Genomic DNA, 16,133 nt, shown 5'->3' with positions numbered 1-16,133 from the left:
GCTGAGGATAAGTGATTCGGTCGGTCCGAGGCGGACTGGATGAAGATGCTCTCAACACTTATGGTATTCTCGCTTGTGACAAAGCCTTAGCGAGTGCTTTATGTCGCCCTTTGGTGAGAGCCTGCCGTAAGTAGCTGTAGTCATTCACGAAGAGTTATGGCTCGGAACGGCAACACTGAAGGGACACCGGAGAAGAAAACATAAGAGAGCCGGCGCAGGACAATGCAGAAAGAGTGTCGTTGCATGTTGCGGTTGGAAAGATATTAAAACTAAATATGAAAAAGCTTACAGTTCATTTTACAGAAGGGGTATATTCTCAATATACATTTGAGTTTCTCAAACAATAATAAACTGATCTTGAGGAGCGAATGAGACTGTGCAAAAGTGTTTTTGATGAAATGGTTATCGAAAATAGATTGAACAAGAAACAAGGAGTAAGTTGGGGGTGGGTTGAAGAGAGAGAGAGAGAGAGAGAGAGAGAGAGAGAGAGAGAGAGAGAGAGAGAGAGAGAGAAAGAGAGGGCTGGGCTTCTTAAACTAATGAGATATTGATTTGGGAGATACACACCTCCTCAGGGCTTCCGGCTGACACTCAGACAAATGGGCAGCCATTCATTACTAAGAGAGAGAAAGATATAACGCTCATGAATAGAAGTGGTTGTGGGCATGCGAGGGGTGGGGAGGGGGGTTGCAATGGGGGGAAACGGATGCAATCCGTCGAAAGACCACTGGGGTAAAAAGTGTGAGGAAGGCGACGACAACAAGCGACGCGTTTGCGGTTTGGATGAAATATATTTTCGGGCAATATCAGTACAAGTGAGGGAACGACTGTGACAAGGGTGGAGGCTGTATCGGCCATTGGTTCTTATACCCACCGCCCCCAGCTCCCGCTGCACCTGACCCCTTTCGCCCCTCCCCCAGATGGTGAGCCCGCGTCGTCATTTGGATTTTCTCGTAACCGTGGTTGAAATAGATTTTAAAACTGACCTCTGTACTGATTTACCAAGTAGATCTGAACTTGATTGACAGCTGCCTCTGCTCCTTAATCCTATCATCATTACGGGACATAAATATAAGCAAATGCCTCACCAGCTCATTGTTGTGTGGCCATAAAAAGGGCACTTAGTGTACCGAAACGCCACCAATGCTGCATCATGAAAGCTTTCCTTGTTGCTTTATGATCTCATTTTACTATTCGGCTGAACTGACGACCGCATTAACAATCACAATTGTGCCCCCACACCGCCTAAAGTGAATTGTTTTTTTCATGAAATTAGCCGTATTTAGGTATTGCTCCTGGGAGTGTGATTGCATTTCGCCTGGACAGGCTCATAACGGGGCTTACGGTGGAGCAATATTGATAAACTTAAAATAAATAGCAGGATTTGACAGAGCAAAGCACTCAAGAATAGTAGACGGGAGAGTGCCAAGGTGGGAAAAACAAGGGTGTTAAACAGTAATTGGCAACGAACAGCTCCAAGCAGGCAATTTTCTTGCTACTCACACATGTACTTCGTGAATATCAAAATAATGTATGCATGTCATATCACATCTCTGCATTTTATTACATGCATGCTCAGTCAAAGGTTAAAAAAAAAAACCCTGAAACACTGAATGCTAATGGCTAGCATATACTGAAGCGGTTCTGCCGGGCCATTGTCACATTTGGAGTCGATGCAAAATTTCAGTTGACAAATTGAAATAATGAATAGTAAAAATAGTAAAATACTATCATAGATTCACAGACAGAAAATAGATTGATTGTATTGGATACTATTTTCCTGGCTGTGCTTGACTATAGCTAGCATAATGCTGCCAGTGCCCGTACACTTTATAACATCACAAGAACTGAAACAGTCCTGGCTTGAAACCGCCAATCATTGAAAAGCATTTTGCATATCTTTCCCACCTAGCTTGATGTTTTTAATCCTACAACAATGTTCTCAATTACTGGTATGTAATCGAGATAGATTTCCTATGAGTGAACTACCACGATATCTATTTCTCACTTCGGAACCCTGAGCCCCGAATAGGGCATTGATTCCGCCCCCTCCGCAGGTTTTATGTCCTTTACGTCTGTCCGCTCGCTCCTACTTGTGATTCCGAGATGGACTTGAGAATCTTGAGTTGGTGTGTTAATGCCACTCCACATCTTAATGGGTCAGCTATTGAGTGTGCACTGATTGTTTGAGCTGGTCGGCAAGGGCCATTGACCCACTCGGGTTGTCTAACAACGGGCCTTGTGGGATAGCAAACCGAGTTCACAGACAACAGCCACAGAGATAAGTGCCCTCTCCGGTGACCAAGTAGGCACTCAAAAGGCTAAACAGATGTTGAGCGGGAAAAGAAGAGCGTGACACCAACAAATACTGTGGTGAGCGAGCTTTGCTTTGGGAAAAGGTGATCACAACCACCAAAACACCCGTATAACCGGAGCATGTAGATACAATTATTACTGTATTTTTGCCACTATAAGACGCTTCAGATGAATGGCCTATTTTAAAACGATTTTCAAATATAGGGCGCACTGCATTATAAGGTGCATAGAATAGAACCCACAATAGTGGCTGTGGTTGCGTTATGCATCCACTAGATGGAGCTACGCTAAAGGGAATACAATACAGCTTTGTTTATATATTCATAACTACTGCGGCAGTAACAAGGCGCTTGACAGAACAATTAAAATTCTACGTCAAGAAATCAGAATATTGATGCATATGTAAGGCGCACCGGATTATAAAGCCCACTGTCGGCTTTTGGGAAAATTGAATGCTATTAGGTGCGCCTTATACTACGGAAACTACGGTATTAAAAAATAAACACATGCGCAAACTACCTACGGAGTGAAATATGGAAATACTGCTTGAAACGGGCACGGGGGCGGGGGAATAAACTATTTTACCTTTCTGTGAAGTACCTGCACCTCCAGGACAATGCAGAATGCCGTTATGAAATATAACCTCATTCGCACAGCCAAGACAATGTGGGGTGGTGATAAATTGTTCTCTGAGCAACTTCACACAAAAAGAAAACATGCATAACCGAGAGTAGGGCACGGGAAGTAACTCTAGGTAGCGCCTCGTAACCAGATTCACACACTGGACTGTGGTCCAATACTCCTTTATCAAAAATTTCAGGCAAGAAGCGAAATGCTAGAACTGACTCTTCAAACGCAGTCCCCAAAAAAATGCAAATGAGAAAATATCTCACTTGATTCCATAAAACATGAAAATGACTATCCTGATGTAGGGATATTTTCTTATTGCCTGTCACGCCGACCACCATCTCATCAGTGATTCGTCCGATGGCTCGTTCACAGTTAACCACGTAAAACCGTTTCACTCAGGCTCGCGTTTGCTTCAATCACCCGCGCAAACACTTCATTCCCCCTTTGTGCCGCTTTTATTGTTTGGAAACTTTAATGCCATGCCATAATTAGTGCGGAGCTTGCAACAATCGTATTCAAGAGCCGGCGGAGTGTTCGCTGGAAAAGGAGCGAGGGCCTCAGGGGTTCCGTTGACATTAATGATTTAAGTCTCGAGGCGTTGATACAGAGCACTGTCACAACATTCGTGTCATTTTAAGATGATTCCCTTTTTTTTATCTGTTATTATTCCGTTTGCAGTAAATATGCGGTCCCTCTGCTCACACATCACTTACTCAGACTGTAAATGGGCCAATGTTTGTGTATCCATGATAGGTGTCCTGTTACTTTTGACTAATACCAGAACGAGTTGTCACTCTATGAGTACACACCAATACCAAGTACCGAGAGCTCTTGTACTTTTGATCCTAAAAGATAAATGCATGTTTTTGAACCAAGACCTTACCTTTCCGATGCAGATGATGATTCACCGACGTGTCAATCGGTCGCAGTATAGTGGCAGCTGTTGTTGACGAAGACTTACTCGATCTAAATTTCAGCTTAGATATCTGTTGCTGGTATCTGTTGCTTCAATGATTACTCGATACCACATATTGGTTGTACTCGTCCAGCCCTAATTTCTTGATTTAATTTTTTGTTCACACCCCCTTGATATGTTTGAGTTGAAAGGGTTCAAAGGAGGCCAACCACCAACAAACAACAAGCAAGCCAGTGACCAACGGCGACTGAAAATGAGAACGGGTAGGGTCAACTATTCTCATTCTTTTAAGACCAAATTCCCAAATGGACCTTTTATGAATAAGTCTCCAGTGTGGATGTCTTTGTGAAAGTGCAACACCGGGCTTTCGACGTTGAATTGAAAAACCTTGCATCGTCAGAATAATTCCAGAGTCAACAATTTCCATTCTTTCTTTAACATCACCATAACTGTCGCACAGCACTCCTGATTATAGTAATCGGTTGTTTATAATTTGTTGCAGGGCAGCATCTTTTAACGTGTTAGGAAAAAGGCTGAGTGGCCGAAACAGACACAGTAAAGTAATTTTGGGACCATCTCGTGTATGTGTACCACAAACCTTTGTATGGAATCGTTAATATTCAAACGCAGGCTGTTGCTCATTCTGCTTCACCAACAAGACCATATATATGAATGTACGCTGCAAAGTGAATTGCAAAGACCAGTTCCAATGAAGTTGGGACGTTGTGTAAAATATAAACAGTGTGAGGCATATTAATATTAGTATTATTATTATTCCTCCTAACGCACCCAATATCTCGCCATCTTCATGTCATTAGTCTCATGATTACACTCATCCTCTTCTCATCGTTTCCCCAATACCGCTTCTCCAACCTCGCTCTTGTCCAGCGCAAGTTACAATTTAATGGTGTCATCATGAAATCTCATTTGACTGGGAACAATCCGGCGCTGCCTAATCAAATTAGCAAAGCCCTCCTTTGATTTTTCAATTATCTCGGCCTCCCCTTCTCAGCCTAGCTTGATTTTATACCCTCGGCTGGCTGCCAGCCACGAGGCAAATGATACTGTAGATACACGATGACTCACGTGTGCACACTTGCACTGAAGAGACTCATGCCTCAAAAGCAGAGAAACGATAACAAGGAAAACGCTCATCCGACGTCGTTTTATTTACCGAGATCCCAAACAGGGGACATTAATTTGTATGTTAACTCTAACGGACAATGGCGGACGCACTGCCTGTGATGCACTAAGATTGTGCGCAATGGACCTTTGCACCGCATTGTTTCCTGAGGAAAGGTCAGAAATCACTTTCCGCTGTCGGTATGTTACAATCTTCTGCCATGCCCTCGAAAAAGTCGAGCACAAAGCAGAAACATACTGTGTGCATTGTTGGAGTTTTCTTTCTTTTGGTATTTTGCGCAAGGAGAGTTAGATGGAACCGGGCTTTTGCGCCAGTGTGCGCCGTTGTGGGAGGGAACCTAGCCAAGTCCCAGCCAATCGTAGTAGCATCCCTCAATTGCATTAAAATCAGGCCGAGCGTAGTAGTAGTTCATGTTATGATATGAGAGCCACACTGGTTTGGAGGATTATCATATTAATCTGGGAATAACACTGTCAGGATAAAAGGATTAGCCTGTCAATCGGGTAAAGGCACTGTCCTGATTGGAGGATAAACCTGTCAATCCAGGAATGACACCATCCCGATTGAAGGATTATATCAGACCACACCGCTATGTCACACTGCGGTGCGGAAAAGAGTTAAAACTTTTGGTGAGAAATACTCTAAGCGTGATGTAAAACTGTCATGAGCGGAACACAAATTTTAAGAGTACAACGCTGAACTTTTTGTTCATCATTTTGAGTCCAATTCTGCCTGGTGAATATATGCAAATCCGTTTGGATGTTCTTAAACTCATTACCGTATTTTCCCAAACATATCGTGCACCGTATTAAGAGGCGCAGTGTAAGTTACGGGTACTAGTTTTCTAGTGAACACATACACAAGACGCACTGCATTACTGGACGAAGGCATTGAATAAACTAGCTTAAAATATATGATAGCATGCATGCACACTTTTTTATAAAGGCAGCGGGAGCAAAACTGGAGTTCCGCTGTGCCAATGTTCGGTAAATTTCGAGGTGAAAGAGAGGGCTGGCCCATGTGTCGCACCCAACAGCTGAGGAGATTGATGGCTTTTATTAGCCGCTGACAATAACTGTCAGCCTGCATTTCATATTCAAAGTAATGTGTATAATTACAGTTTTATGAGCAGTCTCTGAATACATTTAGACAGTGATTTTTATTTCGGAATGTGATGCTTTCCCACAGATTATCAATAGTTAATGTGCCGAGAATGACAGAGGGAGGTAGGAGGCGCTGCAGCAAGCCGCAAACTTAGTTTCGATCGGCCGATTCCGCACGGAAGGACCGAAAGATGATGGCAAAGGCCGACGACAAATGTTGTTTATTTATTTACAGGAGTAAATTTAGTCATACGAGTTTAGGATGGCAGAATTCATGTCTTTCAGGTCAACATCAGCACCTGTTGGTATGAGATTTAAATGCACACTAGGTGATGGTGGCAAATCAGGCACGCAAAGGTCAAACGTACAAAATAGAAAAGTTACTGTTAGTCATGATTACAGTGGTGGGGTTTTTTTCTGTCTGGGGCAAACAAAAAAAAGTGTTGCTTTAATTTTCAGGATGATTAAATATTAAAGTTATTACTTTGGTACCTCTGCCTCCTTCCCTCGTTTCCCACCAGCCATGTAACATTTTTTCTTTAGAACCCCTTGCGAAAGGCCATTATTGCAGCGAAACAACATTATTTCTTGACTGTTGGCGCATTTGAATTAACTGTATTCCCTTACTGTGGAACGCCACGTGCCCAGCAGTGGCACCCCCTGTACACCCGATACAATACAATATGAACAAAAGAGGTGCAAAAGGAGTGGCAAACTCGAGCAAGTGTGTCATTCCACCACATATAGGACGTTGCTAGCGATGTCAACGCCAAAAATACTCCAGTCTGTTTCCTTATTCGTTCCCTTAAAGGGCAGTTTACTTTTTAACAGTAAAGGAGCTGCTGGTTTGTGGAAATGGCGGGTTGTTGACTATTTTCACCAACCAGAATCTACACAAAAATCAAAACGCATGACAATATAAATCAGGCCAGCATTAGTAAATGCTAATCTTCTAGTCAATGCTAATACATGCTAACGATGCACCTCTGCTGATTTTTTGGTTTTGGGACATTCCAAGATGAAGATGCGTCCACGTAATCTGTTGGCGTGCACCGGCAGTCACTTGAGAATGGCAGATCTTGGTTCAACCTCGGAACAAAAAAAATTTTTTTTTTTTTTTTTTACACTTGAGCCGCTTAAAATTTTAAAGTATGACTTGTGATTAATACGCGCAGACGCTCTGTGCCCGGCAGCGAATCCGAAAAAAGGGTGTCGTGGCAGCAGAGTGAGGTGAGATATCCTCAAGGGCTGGGAGGGATGATACGATGCCACTTAATCTGTCAAACGATGTTAAATTATTAATGAGAAAGATTGCATATCTTTGCTCATTCACCTCTTTCAGCAACCTACAGTGAAAGATGAAACAATGAAATCTTTCGCAATGGATTTGACTTTTTTTTGTGCTCTCACTGTGTGCTTTTTTTTTTCTTGTCAACCATTTATTTGTCACTTCAATACAGTAATGTTGAGATAAAGGCTCATCAAACCGTGTGTGTGTGTGTGTGTGTGTGTGTGTGTGAGTGTGTGCGTTAAAGGCAAAATCTTTCATTTCACATTCATCATGATCATGACAGTTCTTTTACAACAACGGAAGCCTTAAAGGGAACCACACACACACACACACACACACACTAACATGCAAACCCTTTGATATAATTACAATCCTGACCTTTCAGTTAAATGACTGCTGGCATAACCATCACATATGCTGACACACACATGCATGCACGCACGCACGGACGCACACCCACTGTTAAAGTGCCGGGGTTAAATTGTGCAAGATTAAAGCGGAGCTCAGCAGCAACAAAAGTGCATGTCAGAGGAAATTATAAAAGGATCACAAGATGAATGCAAGAGATATGTAATCTCCTTCGGAAGAAGTAAACCACTTAATATCCTGACACGAATTGATATTGGGCGGCCCGGTGGGACCAGTGGGTAGCGGGTCGCCCTCACAGTGCAGAGGTATCGGGTTTAATTCCAGCTCCGGCCTCCCTGTGTGGAGTTTGCATGTACGAGACATTCTGCAGGTAGGTGTCAAGTCATTTTACTACATAGTTAATACAGTGGACAGTTTATCAGGTTACAGGTTATCATTATTGGTGCTATTAAAGGGTTAAGAAGTTCAAAACTGGTGTGTGTTTTAACCTGCAAAAGATTGACCGGTGTCCTGCAATCGAGTGCGTGCGCATTTAAAGGTTCTCATAGTATGCAGAATGATTAGGGGAATGCTTTAAGAGCGTAGGAGGGAAAAGAGAAAGTGCGTGCATTGGGAGCAAGATGATGGTGATGAGAGGCTTGACAACCAGCATAATAAAGCACGCTAAGTGTAAGCCGCTAGATTTACGGGGCCTTTACCCCAAAGCCGAATGCGCCATTATTTTCCCTCCCAAAATGTTAATGTCACACAGGGCGGTCATAAATACATCTTTGCGTTCAGTTAAGGGTCCACAATGGAGAAACGCACTCCACTGTTCTCCCCGGAGGCGGGGGGGAAAAAAAGTGCTGGAATAATGGGAATTTTTTATGAACATGTGGGGAAGATGATATGCATGATGACACTCACATGGCCCTGCAGTTGGGCTCGCATAACAGTTGGTGGTAACGAATGGCTAACAAATGCATAATAAATAAATAAATAAGGGCGGGGTGATCATCAGCCCCTGTCAAATAATTACTTGGTAAGGCATCTTTTGCATACTATGTACACTTGCGCAGTGGCACATGTGGCTGGAGCGATTATATTAAGCGACATCGCATCATGAGAGGTGTAAGGCAAGACAATGGGTAAGAAGCAAAAGCGGAGCAATCTGCACTTCCCAGGGAGCAAATGAAGGCTTTAATTAAGTGACAAATGGAACCAAGGCCTGGGAGGCAGAGGAGAAAGCAACAAAATATCACCCACTGGGTCTCTCTTCATATTTGTCTGGAGGTTACAGTAAAAACTAACGCCCGGACTGCTGTGCTGTTGCAAGAAATGCGCCCCCCCGCCACCTCCACACACAGAGGGTATTAAAAATGTAGCATGTTTTGTAGTCTTTGTTTTTGCACTGGCCTGAGTCAGGAGCTGGTCAGCAATTCTCTGTTATCAGCAAAGCACCAAAATACTGATACGTGTGTGTGTGTGTGTGTGTGTGTGTGTGTGTGTGTGTGTGTGTGTGTGTACAATGGTAAGAGTACTATCGCGACATTTACACTCGCCAGCAAAAGGGATATGAATCCTTTTAGCAGGAGGCTAGCACATGAATCGAAGTATTGCAACTACACAAACCGTGCCGTGTCATTTGCGAGAAAAAAAAGTGCACATTGAATGAAATTTATGCTACGGTCGCATTGGCAGCTATCATGTTTCGATCTCTGTTTGGAAGTGGGCCGTTTCTAATCGGAGTTTTTTTGTGGTTTGCCTCTTTGGGCCACCTTGATGCAAATGCATGATGATTGTGTCACTCCAGCCTTGAATAAAATGAAAAATAAAGAACTCATGGAATTACGAACACTTAAAACATAGCAAGAATCAAGACAAGGGCACGGAAAATCCTCCTGGATCCCCCGCACCCTGCCCACCACCTTTTTCAGCCACTCCCCTCAGGCAGACGCTACAGATCCATGCGCACCAAATCCAGTAGACACTTAAACAGCTTCTTCCTTCTAGCCATTAACTCCTTAAACAGTCACTGACATAGTCACTCTTCTTGCACCACAAAATGGTACTACAAAACTACTGGTTACTCTAAAATGGTTCAACGATTTTGTTGTTTACGATGATGATACTAGTGCAGCATGTTATACCGGAGACAAATTCCTTGTGTGTTCTACATACTTGGCCAATAAAGATGATTCTGATTCTGATTCTGATAACATGTATTTGATTAGTGCCCTTTTGCCCTGCATGAGAATGGTAGCCCTTTCTGCTCGAACCTTTTTTCCATCATCAATATAAAAAAATATATAATCATAATAATAATAAAAAAGACCCTCTATGTCATTAATTTCCCCCCTAAAGTGATTTTTTCTAATATGATGGACATTTATTTGAGTTCCTGCGAGAATTACTTCCCCCCCCCCTCCTCCCCCGCTCATCCGCAGCACACACAAGCCCCCGCCTTGCCCCTCCTTCTACCTGCTCCACTCAGCTCTCATCCAGTGCCGAGCGGCAGCCGGCAGGCCAACGCGCCGCAGCCTGCAGGTCTCCCCTGACCCGCAGCATCAGACAGGAAGGTAATGAAAATGCGAATTCCCCTGCCATTGTTGGGTACAATATAATCCTCACGACTTAACATTTCAACGTTGCTGACAACGTTACGTCTCTAATGCTCTGACATTACACACACACACACACATACACAAAAAAGGAAAAAAATCTGTGGTGCGGGGTAACACCTGTTTAAATGCTTGTTTTCTCATACAAATAGAATCCGTTTATAACTTCTAGCCTGCACATTTTCTTTGTTTTGTTTTGGTTTTTTTCCTCCAGCTGTTCACTGATGTTTGGTGGGTTTTATTAAAAAAAAATAATAAACAGATAAAGACAACTGCTACAGATAGAGACAGAATTTATAGAGTTGCACTGCTTTCTAAATGTGTTCAAGTTCCTTACTCGTAGCTTCACTGCATTTAAAATATTGGAACTATTTTAAGGTGAAAGTCTGAAGAAAAAAATTATAATAATAAAGCATGGCAAATAAACATGTTCCAAGAGGAGGTACGAAGGGGTGTGCACTTGTGAAGTTTAGATGCATTGCTTAGAATGAGTTGCACGCTTTGTTTTTCGATTCAATTGTTCAGAGATTCATTGTCGTGTTTTTATGATTTTTATTTTATTTTATTTTGCCTGTTAATCATTTGATAAGTGTTGTAATCAGTGCCCCTTTCTTTTTGCGTGAGCATCTGACCCCCCACCCCACACTTCCAAATGTCTGTGGAAGTGCCTGGATATGTCACCACACACAATGACCAAATGTTGGTCATATCAAGACTACAACTTGTGTGGTGCTTCCAGGATTTACAAACGGTCAGGCACCAAACATCTCTGTCATCATTTATCTTTGCACTACAAGACAGCTAGGGCAAATAGTGCTTCAAAAGATGTGCCATGTTTGATTTCTTCGGCGACCTTTTAAGGGACAACAGAAGCCTGAAAAGTGAAATCTATTGTGGGATTCACTGCTTCAAGAGTCCACAGCACAGACCAAATTTTAATGTAAATGTCCTATCACACATATTTATCTACATACACATTCAAATGATCAAAAAAAAAACAGCTCTTTCGTGCATACTCCTATTTTTGGTGCTGTTACAGTACTTCATACAGTATGTAAAGTTGGATATGGATATCATTTTTTCATTACATTTTGATTCCATGATATACTATTCGATTTTGTCATCCCATTTCCTCCCCCTGCAGTCCTCCTCTTAAATTTCTTTTTCCACCTGCAACCCACCAGCCAGTCGGAGAACACTCTAATGACTCCAATTAATAATGAAAATGATTCATGCATTTTCAATGGCACTCCCATAAACCCGTTGAGTCTTATTTCTGACATATAACGGGGCGTCTGTACACTGACAGGTAAAAAAAAAAAAGAATAACTGATCAAAATGAGCAGAACATTACAGTTCCCCATCATCACAATTAAAAAAATGGATATACTGCAATAAAAATACATCAAGACATTCCTTAATTAACAGTCATCAATGAAAAATAGTTGATGTCCTGGTGAGCAGGATGTATTATTATTTTTTTTCTCTGCTTTTATACAGTACCAGTTCTGAATGTTTCCATTGCCATCTATTGGCAGCTCCCAAACATGGCGGCTCCTAAGCAGAGAGGGTTTGTTGGGCATCTCAGTGGGGAGGAAGTGGAGACGATTCGAACTTCCACGACTGACAATGCAGTCAGGGGTATTATTATTTTTTTGTTATCATAGACACCAAAATAGTAATAATAAAAACAGCTGAATACGTAATAAGAGGAGCAAGGACGTCACGTGCAGAAGAGGATAAAATAACATGCATGGTTTAATAATAAAAAGTGTACTGATCAAGTTTAAGGGGGTTATAAATATCAATAAAAATTGTACAGTGAGTACAAAAATAGTCAGTCCTTCATTCCTATAACAAACGTTGCTGATTTTTGTGGGCAATTGTACAGCAGGTTCAACCTCTTTGCAGTAAGCAGAGATGACCACCAGGTGGTATGATCTCTTCAGGAATAGCATCCAACTTTCCTGATTTCACCCCAAGATACAAAAATAGTCACGGCCTTTAAAACAAAAACAAACAAAAACAAAACGTGGACATTTGAGGGACTATTTATCATTTATATTTGAGTTCATGCTTTTAGTTTTCCATTTGTTGATGACAAATACCTCCTCCAGAGTTTATTGCATCCACAATTGCTCAGAGAATAATCTTGCATTGATACCACTTGAGTTGCTGCACTCTTCTTCTTAAGATTACCTTCTTCTATGAGAAAATAAGATTGAATGAGCAATATTCACTACCTCTGATCCTGTTCAGGTGAATCGGAGTCTCTCTCAGCTGCTAATGAGTGAAAAGCAGACTACACCCTAGGCTGGGGTTCACAGTTGTATGCTTCACCTAAGTCTAGAAAAATTGGGAGGCATATGTTACAGCCTACCACCTACAAAAAAAGTATTTTCAAGCCTAATGCTAAATCTAATGGGCAGTCTGCCATTTATAAACGGTCTTTTACAGAGGGCATATTTTAACGAAATCCTCCTACAGAAAGAATCCGATTGTCCTGGAACCGTGGGTGTTTCGTGTAAACATAGTGAAAAATGGACTGTTCTTGATTTTGTTGGAGGCTGTTACCGTGGCGATGTGCTGTTTGCGAAGAAAAATGATGCTGTTTTCGAGCGTCTCAAGCCAGGCGAATATTATGTGATTGAATAACCGTAGAATGGTCTTTCAATTATTTTTGGTGGTTGGAATTTCAGCTTGTGACTTCACAGGGATTTTCTGAGGAAATGACAATTTCTATTTTAGGTTACCTTTTAAAACAACACTGACGGTTTTACTGTAAGGCACTTCACTGAGTTAGGTTTAATCTGCTGTGACAAAGCATAAAAGCAGACACCAAAGTAAGGTGATATTAATGAGCAGTCTGTCTCAACCCCGTCAAACTACAGACCAGGAAGGGAAGGTTGGGGTGTAATTGCCTTGCTTTCCAAACATCAGAGGCGGACAGGTCGGCCAGATATTAAGATGAAAAAAGGATGGAACCAAATTGTTCCATGGAAAGAAAAAAAAAAGTAAGCCAGTGAGAAATAATGAAAACAAGAAGAAAGAGAGGTAGGCGGACAGTGAAGGACGTGAGAAGGCTTCCATGCTAAGCAGTGCAGATCAGAGGAGGGCCTCCTATTCTCAGAGCAAAACAACCGTCGACAATCAACTGACTTAGTGATGAGCAAGCAAGATGTTCAGCTGGAGGACGTGAAGAGAAACAATGAATAGAGGTAAGAAACTTATTTGCGTCCTCTTTTTGTCGAGGGCCTCAAGCTAATCAACCTTTCTTCTTTCCATTCAGCCCAGGCACACGGCATCAGAGGAATCTCTCATTTGTTTGCATCTTCAACTGACAAAAGTTACAAACTAAAAATACGAGGTCCCGTCGGAAAGTGGAGGGAGATCTTTGAGTCCCTTGAACGGAACTATTTAAATTCAAAGTATTACCTAATTGATGAGGATGATTATGATAATGGTCTGCCTGTGCCTGAACCAAACACACCAAAATCATATTAAACCAGCTGTGCCAGTATTTATATATAGTCACACGAGGCCTAGGTTAAGACCTCCACACTGTTACTGCACCAGGCACCAAGGCTACACACGGTGTACCGGAACGCCCAGCTTGGCGATGTAACAAGGTATGGCAGTCTGCCAGGAGCGTCAACACGAGCAGCAAGCCTTGCGCTGATGGAAAAAAAAAAAGTACAATACATTTGCGCCACAGCGTAAGTAAGTCTACAATAATGAAGCCCACGGATTCGAACCACTGAAAATGGTTAGGTACTATTCTGCTCTTGATGAAAACATCACTGTTTACACATAATAGATCAACATGGACACATGTACGTTTACACACGTACAGATCAAAAAGTGATGTGCCTGAAATTGACCCTTGGTGCACACCAAACATAATAAAACACTGTTTTATGGGGCTCAGAGGTAGAGTGGTTTGACAGGGGAGCCTCAATAGCAAGCACACCAAGAGCATCCCCAGGACCCGGGAGCAGACAAAATCTAAACGCAATGCAGTTACCAACCAAGTTTACAACCCAGTGGTTGATCATTTGAAATGTTCACCGAAGTAACCCAGATGCTGCCACGCCTTCTAATACACAGCCAATGTCGTCTCCGTGGTATAAACTGGCTCCATGATGGCATGTCTGTGACTGCAACTTCCTTATAACTCTGAACTAATTACCAATTGAAACAAATATTTGACGGCTGCGACTTGTACAAGGTTGTGTGTATCATGCGTGTTATAAATCTGTTCAGAATTTCAAAATCAGAACTAACTGTTTGTACGATAGGTTGCCCACAGCCTTTCAATTCAAAATTGTAATATGCCTTTTATGGTACAGGAAGGACCATTTCCTCATCTCTCATGCAAAAAAACATGCTCATACACAGGCAAACACACCTTCAGATGAAAAGGGCATGCATGCACTGCATTCTATTTGATTTGTATTTGAAAATACATTTCCCCCCACCCTCATGCTGGGCTGAAATCCCTCCCCTGGGCTAGGAGATAGTGCGGGCAAAGCCACTGTGGACAAGCAAATAAGAGCTGAATTGCTAAAACTGCGTCTGTTGCTCTGTTGCCGTATTCATGAGCGGGAGGCGGTATGGGCAAGGGAGGCTTTCGAAGGTTGCCAGTGAAAGTAATTTAAAATCCCTGAAGGTGTCTCTCAATGAATGTCAATAGAAAGCATAATGCTACTTTTATTCAGCTCTTTCAGAGGTGGAATAGTGGCAGGAGGGTCCAAGATGACACAAAAAAACTAAACAAAATGAAAAAAAAACAACAACAACAACTAGGCCTGATGGGTAAACAGCCATGCTGAATGTAGCGAGTAACATGGGACTGAATATTTACAAAATCTCTTCCGACACCTGAGTACAGGATTAGTCAAGACCTCATGCATACACACAGCACATAGCAGGAGTTATGTAAAGCTGTGTACAAACTCGGAACGGGATACCTAAACTAATTGATCAGCACTGCATTGAGTCTATCGAAATTATACCAACACGTCTGTGTCACAGCACCATTACTTTCAAGGGTTATATGGAAAGAACTAATTATGTAATCGTCTTACATTCAGACCATTAACTTGATAGTCAGACACCTCATTCATATTCTACCATTCAGGCTCATACCAAGAGCAACCAGCTGAGTGCAACCACTTGCGCAGCAGTTCACAAACAAGCTATTTGCTTCGCAGAACCATTCGTGTTACTCCAGAACACATTTAACAGAATATGCTGGTGGTCAATGTGATGGAATGGAAAAAAAGCACAAACACAAATGAAAAATCACCTCGATTAATCATCTTAAGTAACGGCTGGTAAATTAATTTCTCAGAGAAAACCCATATCACAGAACATGAGTAAGGAAATTACCCTTATAGTGCGCAAGTCAGCAGTGAACGTTTGTGCTCGGATGTGTGTGTGTGTGTGTGTGTGTGTGTGTGTTGCAGTTTTGATTAAATTGAAAAGGCGTGCTGGGATAAATGAAGTGAGGAGTTGGTCTGTACAGAGCTGACATGTATTAATGAGCACGCGAGAATGTAGAGACACTCCTAATAACCCATTCGGTGGTAGAAAATACTGGGAGCAAGAGAGGAGGAGAGAGAATGACTTACGGGAAGAATCCAGACATTTACCTCGGATGATGCAAGGTCCACAAGAGATGGGTGACTTCATAAGTGCACATTGACTCCACCCCCCCCCCCCCCCCCAATAAAGATTGCAAGATTTCAAAAAGAAATACATA

The 16,133-nt window shown here is 42.2% G+C and overlaps 1 protein-coding gene across 19 annotated transcripts in view; it reads right to left on the bottom strand.

Annotated features, from left to right (window-relative positions):
* The window catches only part of rbfox3a (RNA binding fox-1 homolog 3a), a 222,609-nt gene that overhangs the window by 149,225 nt on the left and 57,251 nt on the right, over window positions 1-16,133 (bottom strand). Inside the window, exon 4 of one of the 19 annotated variants that reach the window (XM_052070503.1) lies at window positions 568-617. The exons of the other annotated variants lie outside the window; for them this stretch is intronic. The gene's annotated coding sequence lies outside the window, so the exon portion shown is untranslated. The remainder of the gene's footprint in view (window positions 1-567; window positions 618-16,133) is intronic. 19 annotated transcript variants of the gene reach the window in all.

This window comes from Hippocampus zosterae, chromosome 7, assembly GCF_025434085.1.
Source record: "Hippocampus zosterae strain Florida chromosome 7, ASM2543408v3, whole genome shotgun sequence".
Taxonomy (NCBI): domain Eukaryota; kingdom Metazoa; phylum Chordata; class Actinopteri; order Syngnathiformes; family Syngnathidae; genus Hippocampus; species Hippocampus zosterae.
This window is presented reverse-complemented; position numbering and strand designations above follow the sequence as displayed.